Source organism: Malurus melanocephalus, unplaced genomic scaffold (genome assembly GCF_030028575.1).
Source record: "Malurus melanocephalus ecotype Western Australia unplaced genomic scaffold, MMel_1.1 scaffold_78, whole genome shotgun sequence".
NCBI lineage: Eukaryota > Metazoa > Chordata > Aves > Passeriformes > Maluridae > Malurus > Malurus melanocephalus.
In genome coordinates, this window is record NW_026623310.1 from 508958 (window position 1) to 516831 (window position 7874).

Genomic DNA, 7874 nt, shown 5'->3' on the forward strand with positions numbered 1-7874 from the left:
TCTGTGGAAACCTTTTTTTGTGGGAGGGAGGTGATATCTGCAGAATCTTACTGGTTTGATGCAGACACAAAAAGTTTCTGAAAGCTTTACAGTCTGGAACAAAACAGAACTCTAAGGGTATATACCCAGGATAAGGGTGGCATATACCCTGGGAGAGGACAGAGAGCAGTGGGGACTGACAACTCTGTCTTGCCTCTCATTTGCTTCATCTTCCCCTCAGGTCACCCCCATCTGCATGCCACCCCATCTGCATGCCACTCATTTCCAAGATGAGTCCCTGGTCCTTCTATCTCCACTTTTGGACTTCATTTTCCTTCCCTCACTGTGGAGCTGGATAATGCAGTCTGCTTTCCTTCCTTTCCCTTCTCCCAGCCAGAACTCACCAGATGGATTCATTTATTTCTCTTTCAGAAGATGTCTGTGAAAAATATCTCTGCCAAGGGGCTCATCCAAGCTGCCAGGGTGTGGTGGGGAGCCAGATGCTTCGACCCCAGCCTATCCCCACCAGCCACAAGCCTGTATGGGCTCACATTAAAGTTGTTTAAAGTTTTAACCACCTCTGTGTGAGTTGATTTTGAAAAAAGATTAACCCTTAAGAAGGGTTGGGTCAGTTTTTTCTGAAGGTATGAAGGCCTTGTAAAGCCCATTCACAGGTTCCATCACTCCCCATAGCCCCTTGTGGACATTATCCTAGGGCCCACAGCCAAAAAGGCAGAGCAGGAGAGGAAATTCGGTGTTTTCCCTCGATCCCAGCATGTCCCCTGCATTCAACCATGGATGGATCCACACAGCCAGTCTTCAGTGTGGGCTGAAGTCCAGTTGTCATTAACCTGAGGGACATGACCAAATACCCCTCTCTTAATAAAGAGCCCAAATTCAGCACAGTGAACCAGCCTGAGAGGCATCATGTGGAAATCACTGAAACAAGTATGAAGTTATAGGAATCCAAGTCAGATAGGAGCATGTATTTACCTGGAATGGAAGAACCACCACCATTGATGCAACACAAGATACTCTGGTCCCTGTGGAGGCTGGTGCAGTTTCTCATGTCAGAGGTGACAGCTACCCTGGCCAGAGTAAGAGAGAAAAGGCAGCAAAAGGATAAAAATAACTTTTTTTTTTCCCCCAGAACATGTGACAAGGAGCAGCATTTCACCACAGCAAAAACACTAGCTCTGTGTCAGCGCTCTCAGAAACTCAGCTGTGATGTCAGCTCACCGAGCCCATGACAGTTCCACAGGACAGAGTAGCTGCCTGTTGTTGAAACAAGGTGTGCAAGCACAGCAGGACTCTGCAAGTGGGTTCAACCCCTGTATGGGAYATCTGCTTAAGGGCTGGACTTGGTGATCCTTGTGTGTCCCTTTCAACTCAGAATACTSTGTAATTCTGTGTAATGTTTCTGCACTCTGAAACTCTGCAGAGGTTGCAAARCAATGTCAGGAAACGTTTGAAAGCAACAAAAATGACCTGGCTTCTGCTATAAATCAAGGATACCAGCACTGCCTGGCTTGCAGCTAAACTGATTATAAAGGAAAGCATATGCCCAACAAATGTGTGGCTCCTGTGCAACAAATTTCCCCCATCTTAACAAGGAAATCAGATCCCYAATTTGAATATAGGTCTGCTTTTTGTCTCTGCTGTGCAAATACAGCCCCAAAGACAAGTTGTATTTTGAACCTATGGAGGCACAAGCTGTCCACAACCACAGCAGAAGAGGAATGTGAGAGAGGCTGAGTTTCCCCCTCTCCTGYAGCAGCTGAGCGCAGCAGAGGGAACATTTTCGTATTCCAAGGTTTCAATTCTGCCAAGTCAGGCAGCATTCCCAGTCCTGGACTTTATTGGAGGCTTGTAGGCATTGCCTCTTTACAGGCTTCAACAGACTTCAGCAGTCTGCTGGACTGACCTGGACAAGCCGTAACTGTGCCAAGGAATCATCTTGTCCGCTTGCCCATGGCATTCTGCTCCTCCAGAGCACGCCTGTGTGCTAAGGCAGCTGAAACAAGGGAAGCTGCTCCCACACAGAGTGGCAGGCCAATTTTCCTGCCTCTGGGAATTTACTGCAAAGATGCAGAAGGCAAAGACTCAGAACACATAAATGCTTGCTCCCTTCCATGGTGCCTATTGTGAAGGGAGATCTCTCCTGCAGAGCCTGGGGATGGTAGAGAAGCAGGAAAGGATAGACTTGACTGAAATAGTCCTGGCTGCAACAGTATGGGAAAGGCAAATGAAAACATGGAAAAGCAGCAGGAGTTGGTCCCGTGGAGCAGAACCTCCGTATCACACAGGTGGGATCCACCCAGATCCTTTTCTTCCTCATATACTCTGTTCCTTACRTATTCTCTCTTCACGAACTGATTTGGTCTTGAGAGTCCATTTTACAGCTGTTGGTGACAAACAACAGCTCATCACGAGCTTGTAGTAGCCAGAGTCCTCACTTTTATTCAGTTTCCTTCTTCTCAGACTCCTCTTGTTTTGTGAAGTGCAGTGTGTGTGAGGAGTAATATGTCTCTATGTGGAAATGTCAACTGTATTACATTTTAGTCTGGGCTCTAGGAATACTGCATTTATTTCTAAAAACAGAAACAAAATTATTTTCTTAYCTTCTTGTCACCAAAACATGGGACAAGGCTGTCAAAGAAAACATGTATCAGTAAGAAAAAAATCAACAGGTAATTTYTGCTACATAAAGGGAGAAAAATCCAAGTTAGACCATTTAAGAGCACATATCACTGCATTACAACTGATGTTTAAAAAGATGACCTTAGAAGAAACTGCCTCAGTGGGCTTGTAGACTGGAAGAGCAGACAGGGTGCAGGTTTTGTGCTGGGCAGTCTTTGGGATATTTATACAACAGAACCACGAGCTTTACCACACAATGACAGGAGCACAATCCTACACCTCTGTTCAGGGAAGCTGAACCATGAATGAGTTTGGGTCACAGACCCATAGGACAGGGTGGTGTGCAGTGACCAGGACCTTGCACTTATGTTGAAGTCAGTGGAGCAAACCTCAGAATGGTGGCTGAGCAACAAAGGACCCTCATAGTGCTTGGAGCCATTTGGGAAAAACCCTGGGGCAGCCAAAGGGTGCTCACTCACCACCTTGCAAAACACTTCTGTGAGGCACTGCTGTGCCTCAGTGGCTGTTGTTTACAAGAAAGTATAAGCAGGTGAGTGTTTGACTCCAAGCATCTGTAGGTAACTGCAGAAACAATCACTTTCCAGGCTGTCTGCACAAACCTGGCTCTGCTAGGAGGGAGGAAGAAAGGCATCCCTGGCTACTTTCAGTCACCAGTGAGAAAAAAGCTGCTCATAAATTATTAGCAGTGCCATGCACCACCAACATGGCAGGACATTGAGCTCTCCCCCCACAAAGTAGGGACTAGGGCCTAAAATTTCTGCAGCAGGAAAGAGGCAGAGGGTTTGCAGACCATTTTTTTTTTTGCCTCCATGATGTAGAGTTGACAGATGCTGCCTTTATTGTCAAAYTGACTTTTACATGATTCCTAATCTTTGATGTTTTTCAAAGCAGTGAAAAARGCAGCAAGTGATAAAGACAGGCTTYTGGCAGGGCTCCTGCTCAGGTCAAGTTTCCCTGCTCAGTATCGCAACTGTCAAAATCAGTTCCTGCCACCACCTTTCTACTGTGTGTACTTCAGCACGCTGCCTTATAAAGCAAGCACATCTGTTCATTTATACAAGGGATGTTAAGGGATAAAAAGAGCACCTTGTTGTATTTGCATGGTACTAACACATAACAGGTATTTCCTACATGAATTGATGGGCCTAGCTGTTACAGATGCTTAACAGCTCACAGATAAAACTTTCCAAGAGGAGAGGTTTTATTTTTAAATCCAGAAGGCAAAACAAGGGTCAGAGTAGAACTCCTAGAGATTAATAAAGATCCAAAACCTCAAGAACTAGTACAATAAGTTCTTCTTATTAGTCTTTAAACAAATTAACAGATTCACCCTTTATCATTATACTCCAGCTAAAATKTTGAGGTAGGTGTAAAGTAATCTACCTCAAGAGAGCTGATGGTAGTGCAGAAAACCTGGATCCAAGATCGAAAACCTGCAGTGCACAGACACAGGGAAATACTGCTAAGTAGGTAACTGCAATGCAGGAATAAGTTTTCTCAGCAATCAACCCAAAAAGAGATGGTGATGGGGAGTGAGATTTTCAGTGCACTGATACCATGAGGATAAGGGTGTAAAAATGTAGTATCAGAGGCACAAGAAGCACCAGAAAAGCCCAGCAAAACATCTCAGAAAATTCTGAGTGAGCACTGTTGTTATATCAAATGGCTATTAAATTATTGCAAAGGATAAAATCCTGAAAGTCATCAGCCAAGATGATCACACAGCTTCGTAGCAGCGTATCAGAAGGTACCTGCACAAATGGAAATATACTAGAGGTCTGAGAACACAAGGGGTGTAACAACTTCCAAAGGACATTGTGGCAGAGAGAGCTTTACCTTTCTCCCACCTGTCACATCAAGACGTAACATATCAGCAATGAGAGCCTTCTGGGATACCTCAAATGGGACATCCGAGCAAATAGATCTGCAAAGTAAAGAAAAAGGGGTGGAGAGAAATGGGTGTTAAGCAATGCATCACTTGAACAAATCGGGTTTTCAAGACACACATGCAGGAACAAACTGCAGATGTGGAGAGAAGCAGTAGGTTTTTTCATTAGGTCTCATTCAAGGAGAAATGGCCCATCCAGAAACTCTGTAAGTATTCAAAATTGAAGCTCAGAGAGAAACATGCTGGTTAACTGGAAAGGCTGAATTGCCCTGAATTGTAATATAAAAGGACAGCAAGAATGAGATACACTTTTCCTCATTGCTACCATTCTCTTCTGCACTATTATCTTGCCAAAAGAAGCCCACTTAGTCCCTGGGCAGGGATAATTTCTGCAGTAGGATTGGTGCCATTTTTCTTTCAACAGATTTTTGGCAATGACATGATTTCTCTTGGTTCTGGAGTGAATGAGTACCCTTTTCATGCTTCACAGAGATCCTGTTGTCAGCTGCCCTCTAGCTTTCACCTGCAGCTTTTGGTGGAAGGTAAACAGAAGCAGCAAATCCTTTAGTCCCAGCCCAGTCAGTGGGAGCTTACAGATTCAAGATCATAATTACATGAAAAACCACTGTAGGGTGGGTCATTATCTATCTATCTATCTATCTATCTATCTATCTATCTATCTATCTATCTATCTATCTATCTATCTATCTATCTATCTATCTATCCATCCATCCATCCATCCATCCATCCATCCATCATGCTGCTTCTCCTCTTATGACGACAACTCTGGCACAATGAGGTAACTGAAAGTTACAGATGAATGTTGCTGTAAATTTGATTTCCACTTACTTCAGGCTTACTGACCTTCAAAAATCCCACCTCCATACCCAGTTCTGAATGGAAACCCTAGAGCACACAAGTCAAGTACTGTGTCTGAATCAACAGGCTACTGGTAAGASAAGAAAATTCACTAATACAGTGCAGGGAGGAAAAAGCACCTCAAGATGTAACAGAGCAGAGAGATTTCTTGCAGGTCTTGGTTTGGTTTTGGGATACCAGGAGAAAAACATACTTTTGTTTGATGCAGCCTACTTCAACACAGAATTTAGCAATGGTCTGATCACATTTAAGAGATTGGTAAGTGAAAATGCACACACCATTTTTATAGTCTTTCATAAAGAGGGCATCTAGAAAGGAATTTTTCCAAAGAAAAGAAAAATTGATCCAAGATAATCATGCTATGCATGCCCAGCAAAAAAATTAATTTTAGGCCATACAGGAAGCAAAAAGATCCTTTAAAAGAAACTATAACCTAATTAATGCTCTTATCTAGTTTTCTAGGCTTCAACTCACTTGATTTGAGACTTTTAGAATCTATCTGTATTGCTTTAGGTCACATCCTCAGGAATTATTTTAGTAWTTTTTATTCCTTCTAGTCCTTAGTCTTTTTAGTCTAGATGGTCTAGGACCTCTGAAACTCTTCAAGATGGGATTTTATTGTCACTGACTCTAATAAATAATTATTTAGGGTTTTAAACATGACAGCAGTTTACAGATATATCTCCAAAAATGTATCCACAGAGAAGCTTTTACATACCCTGATACTTAGAAAAAGTGGTAGGGACATTAAACACTCCACCATAAAGGCTCTGGCAAAAAAAGCCCAAAGGTCACAAGCAGATGCCTTGGTTTATATACAGACCATGATGCCCAGCAGAGCTTATTAATGAAGGTTAGTCCCTCTAGATGTCTCTGGTGAAAGCTGAATAATCTGTCAGAGTACAACCCCCAAATCCCTCAAAACACAGCACAGYAGCAGAGGCTCTGGCCTTTGCTCCACCTGCACCATTAGCTGMTGATCCACCTGTTGCAGAAAATAACTTTCTGGGATCCCATTCCAGTCTAGCTTGGCCCATTAAGGCAGGTAACTGCAACATCCTTCAAGTGTAAACCCTCTCTGAACTCTGAAACTCTGTGCTTGGCCAGATTTGTTTCCCAGTAAACCACAGCTGTTCAGAGAGCTAACAGGACCCAAACATCAGCTTTACCATAGTTCCTAGGAATGGGGAGATGAGGCAGCAGACAGTTTATTTTGCATAGGCATGAAGTGGTTTGTTAGTATTGGGCTTCCTCCTGCTTCTCCCACAGTTTCATAGCAGTACATAAACAGGAATTCTCTTCAGAAAGGAAAATACCACATTCAATTAAACGACATCTGAGTTAAGTATGAAGAAATTAAAATATATTAAACATGGCACTTGCACAAACACCCACAACCGTAACTTTCGGGAAAGGTGCTTTTACACGTGCACTAGAATAGAGACAAACTTGGGGCCAGTTACTTCAGGAGCACCTGAAATGCATCCTGATTCAGTGTTCCTTGAAACACAAGGCCAGCTTACCACACACTGCAGCCCTCTTTGCAATCAATAGTAATTGGATAACTCCAAGTCATTCTCTTCATAGAAGTAAAGACACTAAGTATCAAGCCTTGGTACAGTCTAATTACACTTCCATTAACCTGTGAGCCCACGAATATGTGCAGTCAAATCCCTTCAAACTACTCAACTTTCAGGTGCCCAGTGCCTTGATATCCAAGAGACAAACATACCCTTGATTATTGACTCAAAGCAAGACAAATATTCAAAAAACAAGCACCCAAAACAACAGAGAAAAAAAAAAGAGGAAATCCACATTAAAAAAAACCAAACAAAAACCGCAACCCTTTTCTACTCTCTTCCAACCATTCTCTCACTGTGGTCTTGGACAGCCAAAGTGGCAATCCCAGAACCAGTTTTCCTGAGCCTGAACATCAATTCTTTCATAAAGAAGAGTTTTGGTCTAATCACAGCAGCCACAACACATATGATTAGAAGATAAAAAAAAGATCCTTTTTCATAGCTCGCTGTACAGTCTAGACCTCAGTGAGGGGAAAAGAAGGGGCAAGGCACTGATTTCTCCTCTGTGGTCACCAGTGAAAAAAACCCGAAAGAATGACCTGAGGTTGTGTCAGGGGAGGTTTAGGATGGATATCAGGAAAAGATTTTTCACCGAAAAGGTGGTTTGGCATTGGAACCTGACAGAGTTCAAGAAGCGCTTGGACAATGCTGTCTGGCGCAGGGTGCGACTCTTGGGGATGGTCCTGTGCAGAGCCTGGAGCTGGGCTGATTGATCCTTGTGGGTCACTTCCACGCAGCCCATCCCGTAACCCCGCGTCCCCCGCCAARCCCCGCCCCCACGACCGTCCGCTCTTGCCATTGGTCGAGGTGCCCGTCCGTCAGCGGCCGTTGCCGTGCGACCGGCACAGCCCTGAGGGAGGAGCGGGCGGCCATGGGGGCGGTGCCGC